Genomic DNA, 17,211 nt, shown 5'->3' with positions numbered 1-17,211 from the left:
ATATTCCCCTGCTCTATGACTCTGCATTTCGCCTGACTAATGCATCTAAACTTCACAACCTTAGACTGTGGGAGGAAGCAAGAGCACCCGGAGGAAATCTACAGAGACACGAGGAGGATGTGCAAACTCCACACAGACAGTCGTCCGTGGATGTAAGCGAACCAACATCCATGACGCTCTGAGGCAGCAGTACGAACCACTGAGCAACGTACCGCCCTTACTTGCTCATAATACTGTAAATGGGATTGGCACAATAGTCAGTGTACATAGACTCACCAAGTGGGTAGCTGTAACATTGAAAATGATCTGGATCTCCTTGAAAACCAGTCACTAAGAGCAATATTCCATGACGAGAAAACAGTAAGGAAGATAAATAATGTGTTAAGCATTAATTACGATGGATTTGAGTACAAGAGTATGGGTGTGTTACTATAGGTGAACAGGTTGGTGCGATCTCATCTCGAATATTGTGCACATGTTACAGTTTTTATCTCCTTACGTAATAAAGGGAAAACCTGTCATTAAGGGTGGGCTGTGAAGGATGACCAGAATGATCGCTGGGATGACAGGTTTGTTGTGGGAGCAGCGTTTGGGTCTTCTGGGTCTGTGTTCCATGGGGTTTAGGAAAATGTGTGGAGGTCTCAAGGCAATACATAGAATACTGTCTGGGCGAGACAGATTGGAAGCTGGGATGATAGTTCTCCTGTCTGGGGCATCTAAAAAAACGGGCTACCGTGTTACCTACTGGCAGGCCACTCTGCATTGAGATGGGCATAAACGTCTGCACTCAGAGACGGTTAAACTGGGAAATTCGCACTACATAATACTGTCGAAAACAAGGCACTGGATATAAATAATATTTTTTAACTCCAAAGGAATGGGGAGAGACCAAGAGTATGGTGTGGAGATAGAGGATCAGTCATCACAACATTGAATTGGGTAGACAATTCCATGGACCAAAGTGATTACTGCAGTTCGTATTTTTATATTTTTCTGACAATTAAAAACAATGACGGATATGCACACTGCGTAGAAAAAGTGAATTGAGTGGATGTTTGGTATGAATTAGAATAGGAGAGGTTCAATATGTTGAATGACCTACACCTTTCCCGATGTTTCTCTGCAGTCTGTGCGAAAGCTCTGTTAATGTTGCAACAAGCTCTTAGATGTCGTGAAGGTGGTCTCTGCACGGTTGACAGGACTATGTTTCCCATTCCCTATTCCAATATTGAGGATGGGGATGGGTGTGCTCTCCGGTTTTTTTCCTTTAAAACCTTGGAGCAGTTTGATAAAATTGAGTGCATTACTTGGCTGATTCTGAGACCATTGGGTGTTTATCACGCTGTGTGTCTGGTGTCACTTTTAGGTTAGACCAGGAAAGCACGTAAAATTTGCTTCCTGAAAGTTGGTGAAGCAAAGGTCCATGTTACTTATCCCAGATTTTAGATCTCGGCATTTTATTAACTGCTTTTACTTTCCACCAGCTGCCAGAGTATTAGCCGGGTCTGGATTAAAAATCCAGTGACATTCCCACCACAGCAATATCTCCCCATGGGGGGCTTACGGAAAGCACACTGAGCAGTATTTTCTTTCTGCTGCTTGACAGTTCTAACAAAAAAAACAACTTAAATTATTTTGACTATCGTGATGACACTGAAATTCTGATAATTGGTCAGGTTGTAATTATTCTCCACTTAGGGAACTCGACATTGTTCAGAAATGGTGATTGAGAGTGTGCTGCTGGAAAAACACAGCAGGTCAGTTAGCATCTGAGGAGCAGGAAAATCGAGGTTTTGCGCAAGAGCCCTTAATCAGAAATAAGGCTACCTTCTCCTCCGTCCCACCTCAGAGTTTATCTCTCCAACCAGGGGCTCCCAACCTCATTCTTGATGAAGGGCTCCAGCCCGAAACGTCAGCTTTCCTCCTCCTCACGCTTCGCGACCTGCTGTGCTTTTCCAGTAACACACTCGCAAGACTGAACTCCAACATATGCAGTCTTCACTGTCTCCAGCTTGATTTTAAACTTACTGCTAAGCATGTTCCAAGGATTTCTACCTTGAAGAAGTTTTCCTCCTCTCTCTACAAAGATCTCAGTGAGTCCCTCTCTCACTGTACTCCCCATGTCCTCTCCTCTGCCCTGAAGCCTCTCCGACCTATTAACTTTAACCCCACCTCCTACAAGCACTCTAAGCTAAATTGTTCCCAGCCCCATCCACCTCCCATTTATCTCCCGTCCCCCAAGGAGGAGTGCGTTTCCCTCTGTTTCTCTCCCTGATCACGATTAAGTGATCTGTAGTGTTAGTGATGCAAGTCTCATATAGTTTTAGTAAAAAACACGTTCTGCATCTTATGCTAGCGTTCTCTTTCAGTGCATTGCTGAAGGGATTGGGTTTAAAAGTAAGGAGTTCATGTTGCAGGTGTATAGGGTGCTAGTGAGGACACACCTGGAGTACTGCGTACAATTCTGCTGTCCTTACTTGAGAAGATGTACTGGAATTAGAGAGGGTGCAGAGCATGTTTCTCATATTGGTTCTGGTGCTGAGGGGGTTTGATTATGAGGAGAGAGTTAGTAGACACTGATTATATTCACGGAAATTCAAAAGAATGAAGGGGAATTTTATACAAAATATAAAATTATGAATGGAAAATATAAGATAGATGCAGAGAGTATGTTTCCTTTGGAAGGTAAAGCTATGACATGAAGACATATCCTCAAGATTCGAGGAGGATATTTAGGACTGTGTTGAAAAGGGATTTCCTCGCCCACAGGATTGTTAATCATTGCCCAGTCAAGTAGTTGACATTACTTCAGTAAACGTTTTTAAAGCGATGATAAATACTTTTAAAACAATAAACGAATGAAGGGGTTACGTGAGAGTGCGGGTAAGTGGAAATGAGTCCACGAAATGATTAGCCATGATCTTATTAAATAGTGGATCAGTCTCAAAGATAGAGATGGCCTGCGCTTCGTTCTTCTGTATGGCGCTCCTTGTTGGACAGCGTGAAAGAGGGGCTTTGTCACAAAGCTTTGTAACTCGTTCATTAACAATTGTTGGCGAAACTAAATAGGTGTGGCGCATCTGTGAAGTAAAGATAGAGTTAATCTTTCAGGCACAATGATAAATTTTAATACTACTAGTTTATCCTGCAATGTTTTGTTTTTCTTCATAATTCCAGTATGCTCAGTTTTTTGCTTTATTAAAACATTGCTCTGTTTATTTCTGGAGGAACTCAGCAGGTCTGGCACCATCAGCGGAGACTGAGAAACAGATAGTTATCGTTTGAAGTCGAGTGTAACTCTTGTTCAGAACTGAAAAGGATAGGTAAACGTGGTTTTTCATTCCGTCACAGCAGCGGAGGACGGAGTGATAGGAAACAGTCTTCGTGTATGTGCAGTACAAAAGTCAAACGGGTTTTTAATTGTGGTGACAGCGAGCAGATGTCAAATACGTGTAATATGAGATGAGAATGGGGGAACTGGATTCAGTGGGCGGCACAGTGGTTAACACTGCTGCCTCGCAGCGCCAGAGACCCGGGTTCAAATCCCGCCTCCGGTGACTGACTGTGTGGAGTTTGCACGTTCTCCCCGTGTCTGCGTGGGTTTCCTCCGGGTGCTCCGATTTCCTCCCACAATCCAAAAATCTGCAGGTCAGGTGAATTGGCCATGCTAAATTGCCGGTAGTATTATGTAAGGGGCAAATGTAGGGGTAGGGGTATGGGTGGGTTGCGCTTCGGTGGGTCGGTGTGGACTTGTTGGGCCGAAGGGCCTGTTTCCACATTGTAATGTAATGTAATCTAATCTAATCTAATTCCATTGAAGGCAATATAAACAAGACAAGGTCACAAGGAGCCCGCGAAGGAGAATGTGTGAAAGTGCACAAAAGCCATGATGATGTCAGCCTGTGAAATTATGAAATTGAATATAAACTTCTACAGGGTGTAACGTACCAAAGCGTAAAGTGAGGAGTTACTCGTGCTTGAGTTGTGCTGTTTGGAACATTGCAGCACCCCAGGAACGAAAAGTTAGCTTCAGTGCAAGGTGAGTTATTGAAACGAGAAACAATACGAATGTCAGTGTTATTCCGACGGACAGAGTTGATGCGTTCCTCAATGCATTTTATGTTTGCTTTCCCCAATGTAAAGGAGACTGCATTGTGAGCAGCAATGACAGGAGACTGGAATGAACGAATGCAAGCAAAATAATGCTTCATCTGGAAGATGTATGTTGGGTTGTTCAGAAATGTGGAATGAGTCAGAGATCTTTTCAAATATCTGGCGTTGTTTCGTCTTCGAAACGGACTACATAGGGGCCTCCCCATCAACAACTTCAGTCGTGCTTTTTTAACAGTTTTAAAATCTATTTAGTCACAGTCATTTCCCCGTATCCGAACAACAGTTTCGAGGTAAATGTTTGGTTGTCACATATGCACATGCTTGCTCCAAACTGGTTTGCTTTATTTCAACTGCAATTTACAATATACTCAGTAACTTCCTTGTTTTCATACTCGATGCTTCTGTTCAGAAACACATGAATCCACGAAGCCTTCGCCACAGCAATTTCAATTTGCCTGGTCAACTGTAATTTTCTGTCTTCTGCATCCCTCGGTCCTTAACCGGGACGTGGGGGTTGTACTGATTACGTTTGCCATTCTTCTGAGGCCCCCGCTGACTACAGTGGTTTCTGAAAAACCACTAACAATACCTCCACAACCTCCTGAGCTATATGCTTCGAACTAGGGGGTGAAAACCATCTGGTCTGTGTCAATTATTCACATTCAAACTTCTCGGCTTCACTAGCACCTTCTCCGAAGTGGTAGTCTCTTCACTCTTCTCTGTGCCCTGTCCATCTTAAAGTTCTGGCAGGCTGCTGATATCTTCCACTGTGAAGTCTGATGCAAACTATCAATTCAAACCCTCTTGCCGTTTCTTTCTATCCCACGAACTACTCCAGGCACATTTTCTAGCAGTATAATATTTGATCTTGTTTCCCTGTTTACATCTAAAAAAAATCTCTTGGAATATTCTGTTATGGTGTTAACAAGCTGACCGTCCTATTGCCTCTTCTGATTCCTATTGCATTCATTAGCTATCCTCCACCGTCATACCAAATTGTATGAGTTGCGTGAAGTAGAAGATAAATTGTTGTGCCTTTGTAACCAGTGAGTTCACATGAAGAGTCCTTTCAGGCGCTGGTGCCTACACCGCCCGAGAATCTTCAGAATCTTACCCAGGCGCGGATTCCCGGACGAACCTCTAAGTTTACTGTCCTGGAAAATAAATCGACTCGAATCAAATGCAAGCGAGAGCAAAGAAAAGGTTTCCTTTCAGACTCTGCAGGGTCGATTCAATGCATTCGGCAAAATGCCTCATGTAAGCTTTGCCTGAATAACTATCACATACTCTCTTTATACCATATTTAACTTTTACTTATCATATTTCAATACCAAGAGCTTGGAACTTTCGAGCTCCTTTCCACATATGGAGTTGTTTTTCTCATTCCTTGACTGTTGACATGAGAGTTTACTGTCTTTGTAATTCCTTACTATCGGTTTAACCTTTACATTTTTTCTGTCTGTCTGTAATGCTTCATAAAGTATTATTTTACGTATTTCACACTTAATGTTAATATTGCATTACACCTGGCAACATCGTTCGAAATTGCTTCTGCACTATTTCCAGTTTAATAACATCTGACCTATATAACAACGTGACCAAAACTGAACCCGATTCTTCAAGTACAGCATCGCCGAAGTCTTATATAACTGCAAAATAACCTCCCAACTTCTGTGCACCGTTCCCTTACTGATGAATGCCAGTGCGCCAAAATCATTCTTCACTGCCATGCCTACTGGTGAGTCCACTTTCAGATAAACATGTATTTGATCGCCAACATACTTCTGCTCCACTCCTTGAGGCCCTATCATTTACCATGAAACTCCCACCTCGATTTTACTTCCCAAAATTCAAGATCTTACATTTACCTATATTGAACACCATTTGCTATTTGTCGGCCTACTTCCCCAGCTCATCAAGGCCCTGCAGCAGTTTTTGGTAATTTTCCTCACTGTTACAATATCACCTATTTTAGTGCCATCCGATAACTTACTAATCATGCCTTGTAACATTCACATCCAAATCATGGATATAGATCACAAGCAGCAATGGGACCAGCACCGATCCCTGAAACAATCCACTGGTCATAGGCCTCCAGTCCGACAAGGAATCTTCCATTAGTACCCTCTGTTTCTTACCATGTCGATAATTGGGTGACCAATTTTCCAGCTCCACCTCAATTCAATGTGAGCTATGCTGCAGTGCAGTCTACCATGTGGATCCTTGACAAAGGCCTGACTGAAATCCATATAGACCAATCCTACAGCCCTGCCCTGGTAAATATTCTTTTTCACTTTATCAAAACTTCTAATAAATTTGTATGGCATGGTCTTCCACTCACAAAACATGCTGACGACTCCTTAACAAACCTTGTCTAAGTAATGACAGCAGTAAATGGTATGTTGTCCTTCAATGTAAGATGTTTCAAGTACCCAAGTGAATTCATGTTCCTGCAATTGTAAAGTAGTGATGAAATAGTAATTGAGGCACTGTGCACTGATTTGGTCTCCTTGATAAGGAACGATGTCCTCACCGCAGAAACGGATGATGGTACTATGAGGAGAGCGTGGAGAAACTGATTGTGTAATCTGTAATGCTGTGAGAGAAGATGATACGCTTGCATTGAAACTTGAGGGTGAGACATTATCACTTATTTCCGAAAGAGGTATTGATAGGGTGAGAAATTCGATACTTGACTGATTGATGTCATTTATTGTCACGTGTACCAATATATAGTGAGAAGATTTTTTTTGTGATCGGTACAGGCGTACCATAGTAAGCAATGACATACAGATCATACAGAGAAAATAAACTTAGACAGAGGAAGGCAGATAGATGACATTGCACAAGATGTGCACAAGACGAGATTAACATGAGCAAGATCACCATTATTTGAAGTTAGATAGTCCATCCATCTGTCTTATAGGGCATTCCTAATAATTTACATGCCTCAATGAACTCTCCCCATATGAATGTGCAATTGGTGCGTGATACAGCAATGAACGTCATGTTGCTCACAGTCCCTGACTGCAGGCACTATACCTTCCTTCTGAAACAGTTAGTCATTCCCACCAGCTTCTGACCTCCATACGGAACACCAGACTGTTTTACCGGAAGTAGAAGATGCCTTCTTGAAACTTCATAGGAAACATTTGGCTTCCCTCCTCACTGCCAGATAATCACGTGAAAGTCTCATGTACGTATTACGAGCAATGCAGGCATGAGGAAGAATGTAGAACAGTATATCTGCGCAGCCTCTGTTCCAATCCTTTGTCATGTTGGGACATCAATTCCCTCATTCTTTCCTTGTACAAGTGATTGAAGGGAATGAAAGACCTCCTCCTGCTCCTGTGCCTGTGATTCAATTTACTGAATGGCTTGTTCCTTGTCCGTTTGCAAAAGGCGAATGTCCTCATTGAGTTAACACTGTTTCCTGTTTATCTGCTCGATGTGCTGGCTAGTGTGATGACGCTATAAGTTTTTATTTTCTCCTGGTTCCTTTTAAGAGAGAGAGATTGAACGAGAGGTTTCAAGCTGGCTGGCTAACACTACTTGAGTAAACACCTTGTGAAGCCTTGGGTTTATTTTAACCCAAATTGAATGGATTTGGTCAGAGATCATAGATTAGTATTTCTGGGTTTTGGTTTGTCAGTAACGTCAGAGATTATTGGTGTCTGAACAGAGTTTTCGGCTTAAGTGAATATCCCCTGGCTGCTACGCTATCTGAATTTTCTGTGGATGCTGTTTCGTTTTCCTTTTCATAGTGTCATAGACATCTACAGCATGGAAACAGATCCTTCGGTCCAACCCGTCCATGTTAACCAGGTATCCCAACCAAATCTAGTCCCACCTGCCAGCACCGGCACATATCCCTCCAAACACTTCCTACTCATATTCCCATCCAAATGCCTCTTAAACGTTGCTATTGTATCAGCCTCCACCACATCCTCTGGCAGTTCATTTCATACACGTACCACCCTCTGCGTGAAAGAAGTTACCCCATTAGGCCTCTTTTATATTTTTCCACTCTCACCCTAAACCCTCTAGTTCTGGATTCCCCCACCCCAGGGAAACGACTTTGGCTGTTTATCCTATCCATGCCCCTCTTAATTTTGTAAACCTCTATAAGGTCACCCTTCAGCTTCCGGCGCTCCAGGGAAAACAGCCCCAGCCTGTTCAGCCTCTCCCGGTAGCTCAGATCCTCCAACCCTGGCAACATCCTTGTAAATCTTTTCTGAACCCTTGCAAGTTTCACAACATCTTTCCGATAGGAAGTAAATCAGAATTGCACGCAATATTCCAACAGTGGCCGAACCAATGTCCTGTACATCTGCAACATGACCATCCAACTCCTGTACTCAATATTCTGACCAACAAAGGAAAGCATACCAAACGCCTTCTTCACTATCCTATCTACATGCGACTCCACTTTCAAGGAGCTATGAACCTGCACTCCAAGGTCTCTTTGGTCAGCAGCACTCCCAAGGACCTTCCCATTATTCAGTGCGTTCTCAGGCTGCAAAATCAATTTCACAAAATCGGAGACGATGACGATGAATGGCTTCGCTGGTTTGTCCAATTTGTCGGACGGGTCTAGCCTTCGCTTTCGGTGGTTTCTGGAGCCTTTTTTATATTTAGGGATTTTTATCACGCCAGTTTTTGGTCAGCTGTACAAAGCCAATTTTGTGCAACTATTAGAGAGCACAAGGCAGGATCTTCAACGTTGGGGGGACCTCCCGATATCCTGGTTAGGCAGAATAGCTCTAATTAAAATGAATATTTTGCCTCGTCTCTTATAATCTATGAGGATGCTCCTTTTGATGTTGCCGAGGCCGGCATTGTGAAAACTACACAGTTGGCTTGGTACTAAATTAAATAAGCTGCAGCTCCCACAGCCAAGGTGAGGATTGGATTTTCCAGACTCTTAGGGAGTACCAGCTGAGTTCTCTATTACGCTGCGTAGCCGACTGGGTCTCTTGTGATCCGCAATCAATCTGGCTGAACATTGAGGCTTGTCAAGCAAAGTGTCCCCTCATTAATCTCTTATTTTTAAATAAGATGAAAGTTATTATGGACCATTGTTAAACCCTATTGTGTTAAATACAATTAAAGCTTGGAGACAATGCGGCAAGACGAGGGTAATTCACAAAAAAACCTCTCCTTATACTCCTATAGTATGAGCATGGGATTTTCAACCGGCGCACAAAGATGCTGCATTTAAAGCTGGAGGTCCAGGGGTATTTCTTGCTTAGTGGATCTGTTCAATGCGGAGGTTATGGTTTCTTTTGAACAGCTGCACCAGAAATTTGTACGTCTAAATGGAGAACTTCTTCGATATTTTCAATTTCGAGATTATATGCCGAAGAAGACCCCATTATTGCATAGCTCTTATAAATCGGATACGAAAAGAAGAGTGTTATGGCCAATGGGTCCACCCTCTATCAGCACTCTTTATCAATAATTACAAGATGAAGTATCGAAAGACATGGAACAATTGTTTAAAACATGGAAACAGGAATTTTAAAGGGAAATCCCTTTAAAAATGTGGAACAATATCTGAGAAAAGTGCAGTAAGATCCCCATTTGTAATAAAACACAAGCCATCCAACTAAAAATACTTCACAGGACTCAAATAACACCGGAACGATTGGCAAAATCTAGGGCAGGAACATATCCAATGTGTTCTAAATGTAAACTAGAAGTGGGGACTCTCACACACTGCTTATGGACATGTCATAAGATCCATAAATACTGGACCATAGTAGCAAATGCGCTGACAGAAATCTTGGGAGCGGAAATTGGAATACATCCAGTATCTCTTCTCTTGGGCTTTCCGAACCTGCCTTCGCTGGATGTACACGGGTGGAAATTATTTTCCATACCCTCCTTTTGTGCAAGGAAAATTATCTTACTAAATTGGTTCACGGAGGGCCATCCAGGACTTTGGAATTGGCACACGGTAATCGTGGAATGCATTTTCCTTGACTTCCTTACAAACACGGTGTAACAAAAACCGGAATTATTCTATAAAATCTGGAAGCCCGTCCTGAACTTTTTAGATACAGATATTTCGGCCATATTGACAAGTGTTTTTATCGAGCTGTGGTAGTGGTTCTGGATTTTTCAGGGACCCCCGGGGGGAGGAATGCAGTACGAAAATGGGTTTAATTATGACTTGATGTTAACTCATTCTGAGCATGTATTTCATTATTTAATTACTTTTTTTGAGTAATGTAAGATATTCTATTATATGCTTTGGTTATTTGTAGGTTAGATCAGTTCTTAGTTAAGTGTTTTTATTTCTTTCGTTTTTGTGTTTGTGGTCATTTGTTTATTATTTATTTAATATTTACTGGTAAATTAGTGTTTATATTTGTTTGCGTTATTTTGTAAGTTCCTAAAAATTGTTAAAAATATTTCCTTTTTATTCAATAAATATATCTATTAAAAATCCTCTTTCTTTGATTGTACGTAAATGACAATGTTTAAATAAACTGTGGTTTGCTTCACATCGAGTAGTAGTAAGTTTGCAGATGACACCAAAATTGGAGGTGCAGTGGACACCGAAAAGTGTTACCTCAGATTGCAACAGGATCTGGACCAGCTGGGCCAATGGGCTGAGCAGTGGCAGATGTAGTTTATTTCAGAAAAATGCGAAGTGCTGCACTTTGGGAAAGCAAATTTTAGCAGGACATATACACTTCGTGGTAAGGTCCTAAGGAGCGTTGCTGAACAAAGAGACCTTGGAGTGCAGGTTCATAGCTCCTTGAAAGTGAAGACGCAGGATGATAGGATCGTGAAGAAGGCGTTTGGTATGCTTTCCTTTGTTGGTCAGAGTATTGATTACAGGAGTTGGGAGGTGATGTTGCAGCTGTACAGGACATTGGTTAGGCCACTGTTAGAATATTGCGTGCAATTCTCGCCTCCTTCCTATCGGAAAGATGTTGTGAAACTTGAAAGGGTTCAGAAAAGATTTACAGGGATGTTGCCAGGGTTGGAGGATTTGAGCTATTGGGAGAGGCTGAACAGGCTGGGGCTGTTTTCCCTGGAGCACCGGAAGCTGAAGGGTGACCTGATAGAGGTTTACAAAATTAAGAGGGGCATGGATAGGATAAATAGACAAAGTCGTTTCCCTGGGGTGGGGGAGTCCAGAACTAGACGGTTTAGGGTGAGAGGGGAAAGATATAAAAGAGGCCTAATGGGGTAACTTTTTCACGCAGAGGATGGTACGTGTATGGAATGAACTGCCAGAGGATGTGGTGGAGGCTGATACAATAGCAACATTTAAGAGGCATTTGGATGGGTATATGAATAGGTAGTGGTGGAGGGATATGGGCCTGGTGCTGACAGGTGGGACTATATTGGGTTGGGATATCTGGTCGGCATGGATGGGTTGGACCAAAGGGCTTGTTTCCATGCTGGATGCCTCTATGACTGTGTGACGCTATGACTACATGCTGCAGTCAGGGAGATCAGAGATCTTCTGAGCCATTTCTGGATGAGTTATTGGGGCTGTATTCACAGTGAATCTCGGTCTGCAGCATGATCAGCAAATGAAACACAATTTGCAAAGAGGGAAATTTCTGTAAAGAAGGACGAAACACTTCCATCTAACAAAGTCTGGGTTTTCCATTTACAATTTCCAAACAACCCTAAACACTCCGTTAAAATGTTTGAAAGGCTGAATGGTCTCCTCTCTTTCTGTGCACCAGGTTATAGTGATAAGTAGCCTCCAACTGTTCCTTTCTTGCAGGTTTGTGGGGCTGAATGAAACATAGGAACGTACGACCGACTAGCAGGAGTGGGCCATACATTGAGTGTTCTCCAACAGGCACTAAGATTGTAGCTGTTTAGGTTGTGGCCTCAGCCCCACTTTCCTGTATGCGTTATGTTATCCATGGGTCACGTCTCAGTCAAATATTTAATCTAACTCAGCTTTGATTGAAGGTGTGATAACCGTCTGGATAAGAGAACTTCTAGTCGAAAGTTCCTTTTAGATTTCTCGTCATGCCTCATACACCAGATATCCGAGTCTGATCTAAACTGATTTGCCAACGTTTAGTACATATTCCTCTTAATCCTTCCTTTATTATGTGCCGATCCAGATATATTTTAGACGTTTAATAGCACCCGCCGTTACCCCTTCCTCTGACAGCACTTTCGGTATACGCGATTCTCTCTGAATGAAATAGTAGGTCGTAAGATCCCTTCTAACTCGTGCCTCTTCTCACCTTCAAACTATACTCTCTATATTTGGACTCCTGCGTCCCGAGAAAAGGACCTTGACTATTCAGACTGTCCATGGTCCTTCTGATTCTATAAATCTGTAAAATGTCCGGTCAAACTCTGACATGCCAGTAAAAGAAAACTTGTCAACCAATTCAGCCGTCTCCCTGTTGCTCAAACCCTCCAGTCCTGGAGCATCCTTGCAAATCTATTCTGTATCCTGTCAAGTTTCACAAAATTCTTCCTTTGACAGAGCGAATAGAAGTGTATGCAGTATTCTTAAAATGACCTCATCAAAGCCCTGTACAGGGGCAACACGTTGTCCCAACTCCTATATTCAATGCTCTGCATAATTAAGGCAAGCATGTCAAACGCGTTCATTACCGTGTGTACCTGCAAGTTCCCTTTGAAGGAATTGTGTTCCTGCAGCCACATTCTCCTCCAACAGCAACACTTCCCCGGAGCCAACCATTAAGTTTGTAATTCCGGCCCTTCTTTACCTTACCAAGATACAAAACTTCACATTTATTGAAATTCATCTTCCTCTGCTACTGCTTAGCTCGTTGGCCCATCTGACTTTCGTCCTGTTGTATTATCAGATAATCCTTTTCACTCTCCACTGTATCTCCTCTTTGATGTAAATTGTCAACTTACTCGCCATGTCTCCGATGTTCACATTGAAATCCTTCATATCAATGTTGAAAACCAATGAAATCACCACTGATTCTTTTGGCACATCGCTGGTCACAGGCCACTGGTATGAAAAACAACCCATTACATACAAACCAATATTGAATCTAATTGGTTGGCTTCCTTTGGATCCCATGTTAATTTACCTTACAAATCGGTCTCCCAGTCAGAGCATTATGAACATCTTGAAGGTCCATACAGATAATCTCTGCTGCACTGCCTTCATTTAGCTCCTTTCTCAGTTCTTCAAAACGTCAATCAAATTAATGACACATGGTTTCCATCGCACAATGCCATATTCTCTATCGCTAATCAGTCCTTCTCTTTACAAATGCATTTAAATACTATCCATCAGAATCGAGTCCAGGACCTTACCCAATGCTGAGGTCAGTCTCTTGGTTCTATAGTGCTCTGGCTGTTGAGATACTGTTTCGTTTTCTCGTTCCACTCCTCCACTGGTCACAGTAAATTTCATGTATAACCTTACTGGTGATGTGGCTGATGATGTCGGTCTCACATTGGGTCAGGATCACTTTCAGGAACACACACACACTTTTGATGACAAACAGAAAATACAATATCTCTGCAGTGTTGACGTGAAAGAAATTTTCCAAATATTAATTGCAATCATGACATTAGGAAATATTGATAGATAGTCCAAAATGTTATTCTGCCTCCTCATTCATTCTGCTCACAAAAGTTGCTGGCAATGAGACTTCCTCCTGGAGTCGTTATATTTGGTTGAATTCCATTTATTTCAGGAAGTGGAGAGATTCCGATGAATTCTGTACAGAAATCTTCCAGAAATGGTAAAAATGACTGGCTGTTTTTATTTTTTGTTGTGATGAAAAACAAGAAAGGTGAAGAAGTGCAATATGCCTTTCTTTCTGAGGCAAATTACATTTTCTCCCTCGTTGAGTTGAAACATATAATAATGTTATCTGGCCTCAAAATGAACAACTTGATGTCGGCTTGAACATTGTCCGAACTATGTCCCTATCACATTTCCTGCGCTATGTCGGTCAGTCGATGCTGTTGTCATACACAGAGCCATTTCCGTCGGAGAAAATGGAAATAATCGTACTAAAAATGTGTTATATGTGCCAACCTCATTTGAAAATAAAACATTTAATGTCTTTAGAATACTTCTGTTGGAATGAATGCGTCTTATCATGTAAGGAATTTCCGATAATAGTCACCAGGGCTGGCAACATCCAGATGCTTTTTAAATTCTGTAATTGTACCAGCCTCCACCACTTCTTCTGGCAGTTCGTTCCATACATGCATCTCTTTCTGCGTGTAAAGACTGCCGCTAAGGTGCGTGTAAAACGTTTCTCCGCTCACCTTAACATGTGCTCTCTATTTGTGGCCATCCTTACGGTGGGGAAAGCAAAGTAAAAAAATCACACAACATCAGGTTACAGTCCAACAGGTTTAATTGGAAGCACATGAGCTTTCGGAGCGATGCTCCTTCATCAGGTGATGAAGCGTCGCTCCGAAAGCTAGTGTGCTTCCAAATAAACCTGTTGGACTGTAACCTGATGTTGTGTGATTTTTAACTTTGTACACTCCAGTCCAACACCGGCATCTCCAAATCGTGGGGAATACAGATTGACTTATCGAACAATTCACGCACTATATCATTTTTTAAACCTCTACAAGGTCGAAATTTGACTCTAATCAGCACGAATCGATGTGTTTTCAGTAATCTCGGGCCTAATGTTTGAAACGCAATACTGAAAACTCTTCCTTCTCCATCAAATCACAATTATAAGTTCATTCTAGTCACCGTGTTCAGACATATTATGATACAGCTCTGTGGCATTTGAACCTCGTCCTTTGGGCCCAGAAGTAAGGATGTTACCATCACGCGACATTATCCCTTAAATCTGCAACATTATTCTCCTGTGTTTGTTCATCAGCCTGCACTGGCATCATGCGACACACCTCCGTAACAGGCAGGACTTGAATTCAGATATTCAGGTCTAGAGCTACGGACACTACCACACAAGTTCAGGAAATGGTATCAAATCCTGAACTCCGGGTTAGAGGCAGAGGCACTACCCATTACACAAGGCCAAACGATGCCCAGATTTTGCGTCACGTTTCCAATGCCAGCTTTCATCTCGGCATGGATTCATTAAAATCTGGTTAACTTTACTGAATTACACAAAACAAATTCAAAGTATAAGCCTCAACTGTAGAATATTGAGTGCATTTGTTTTGCAACTGAGATAAACGTTTAGAGGGTGACAATATAATCCCCGTTTTCAAGAAAGAGAAGTGGCATATTTCTGCGAATTTCAGACGAGCCAGTCTTACGTTTGTGGTGGGAAAATGATTGGAGTGGATTCTGAGGGACTAGAAATATGATTATAGGAAAACTGTAGTACGATTAGAGTTCGTCAGTCGGTTTTGTAACTGCGAAGGTCATGCCTCACAGACTATATCAAATTCTTTGAGGATGTGACAAAATACATTGATGAAGATAGAGCAGTGAATGTGCTGTACATGGATTATTGCAAAACGTCTCATCCGGTTCCCCATAGCAGGCTCATTCAGAAAATAAGGAGAAAGTGAGAACTGCAGATGTTGGAGATCAGAACTGAAAAATGTGTTACTGGAAAAGCGCAGCAGGTCAGGCAGCATCCAAGGAGCAGGAGAATCGACGTTTCGGGCATAAGCTCTTCTTTAGAACTCAGCTCATTCCTGAAGAAGGGCTTATGCCCGAAACGTCGATTCTCCTGCTCCTTGGATGCTGCCTGACCTGCTGCACTTTTTCAGCAACATATTTTTCAGCTCTTTCAGAAAATAAGAATGTATGGGAAACGGGAAAAGTTGGCTGACTGGGAAGAGAATTGACTGGACCATAGAAGACAGATGGTAGATGACATTATTCCGACTGGAGTTCAACGTCCAGTCGTGTTCAACAATGGTCTGTTCTGGGACCTCTGCCCTTTGTGGTTTCAATAAATGACTTGGATGAGGACGTGGAAGGATAGATTGGTATGTTTGCCGATGACAGTGAGGTTGAAAGAGTTGTGGATGGGTTGGAGGGCTGTGGTAGGTTACAATGGGACATTGATAGGATGCAGAAATGGGCTGAGAAGTTGCAGATCGAGTTCAACCTGGAGAGTTGTCAAGTTATTCACTTTGGTAGGTCGAATTGGAATGCAGATTACAGAGTTAAAGGCAGGATACCTAGCGTGTGGATGAACAGATGCATCTTGGGTTCCATGTATATAGATCCATCAACGTTGCCAGGTATTTGATAGGGTTGGTAAGAAGGCATATGGTCGGTTACTCTTCAAATCCAGAGGATTGAGGTAAAGAGCAATTAGGCTATGTTGTGGCACTGCAGTGCACTAGTTAGACAACAATTGGAATTCTGTGTTCAGCTCTAGTCTCCTTGCTCTAGTTGGAAATTTCAGAGAGCGCGCAGAATAGATTTACCAGGATGCTACGAGGACACTAGGGCAATTTCTTCTGAAGAAAGTTTGAGAGAGCTCGGGCTTTTCCTCATTTGACCGAAGAAGGATGAGAAATGAGTAAACATAGGTGTAAAAGATGATGACTGGATATCCAGAGACTTTTTGTTTTCCTTCTCAGGATATGGCAATTAAAAATGGGTATAAATCTATGGTCATCAGAGGAAGATTTAAGGGATATTTCAGAGTTAAATTCTTCACAGAGAGAGTCATGTGTGCGTCGGCTAGACCACCCAGCAGTTGTTGTAGATACATTAGCGACATTTAAATGACTCTAAAATTTCACAAAGAAGCTAGAAACGAAGTGTGCGTACCTTAGTCGAATCGTCGAGTAGGAAAGATGTCAGCACAGTATCGAAGGACGAAGGGCGTGTACTGTTCTATGTTCTATTAACATCTACAATTGTTTGGCTGTAAATTCTAGCTTAAAGAGCTATTATCAGTCGATTGCAATATTAAGGAAAGAAATCCTGCATATATGCTCTGTGCTTTGGAAGATCTCAAATAGATATTATAACTGAACACCAGAAAAGAGGAAAGGCAGCAATTTCTAGCCTCAAGCACTGATCACTGTTTTCCACTTCTAAAGTGTGACTACTCACGTTATGACGCGTTTAAACGATGTAAGGCAGATTTCGATTACGTTCCAGCTTTTCCCCCACATTGAGTGGGCTTGCAATCCATCCCGTCCTCC

The sequence above is a fragment of the Chiloscyllium plagiosum genome, unplaced genomic scaffold, assembly GCF_037043375.1.
Source record: "Chiloscyllium plagiosum isolate Xiang-an unplaced genomic scaffold, Cpla_swu_hap1 HiC_scaffold_14, whole genome shotgun sequence".
NCBI lineage: Eukaryota > Metazoa > Chordata > Chondrichthyes > Orectolobiformes > Hemiscylliidae > Chiloscyllium > Chiloscyllium plagiosum.
Note: the sequence above shows the minus strand (reverse complement) of the source record.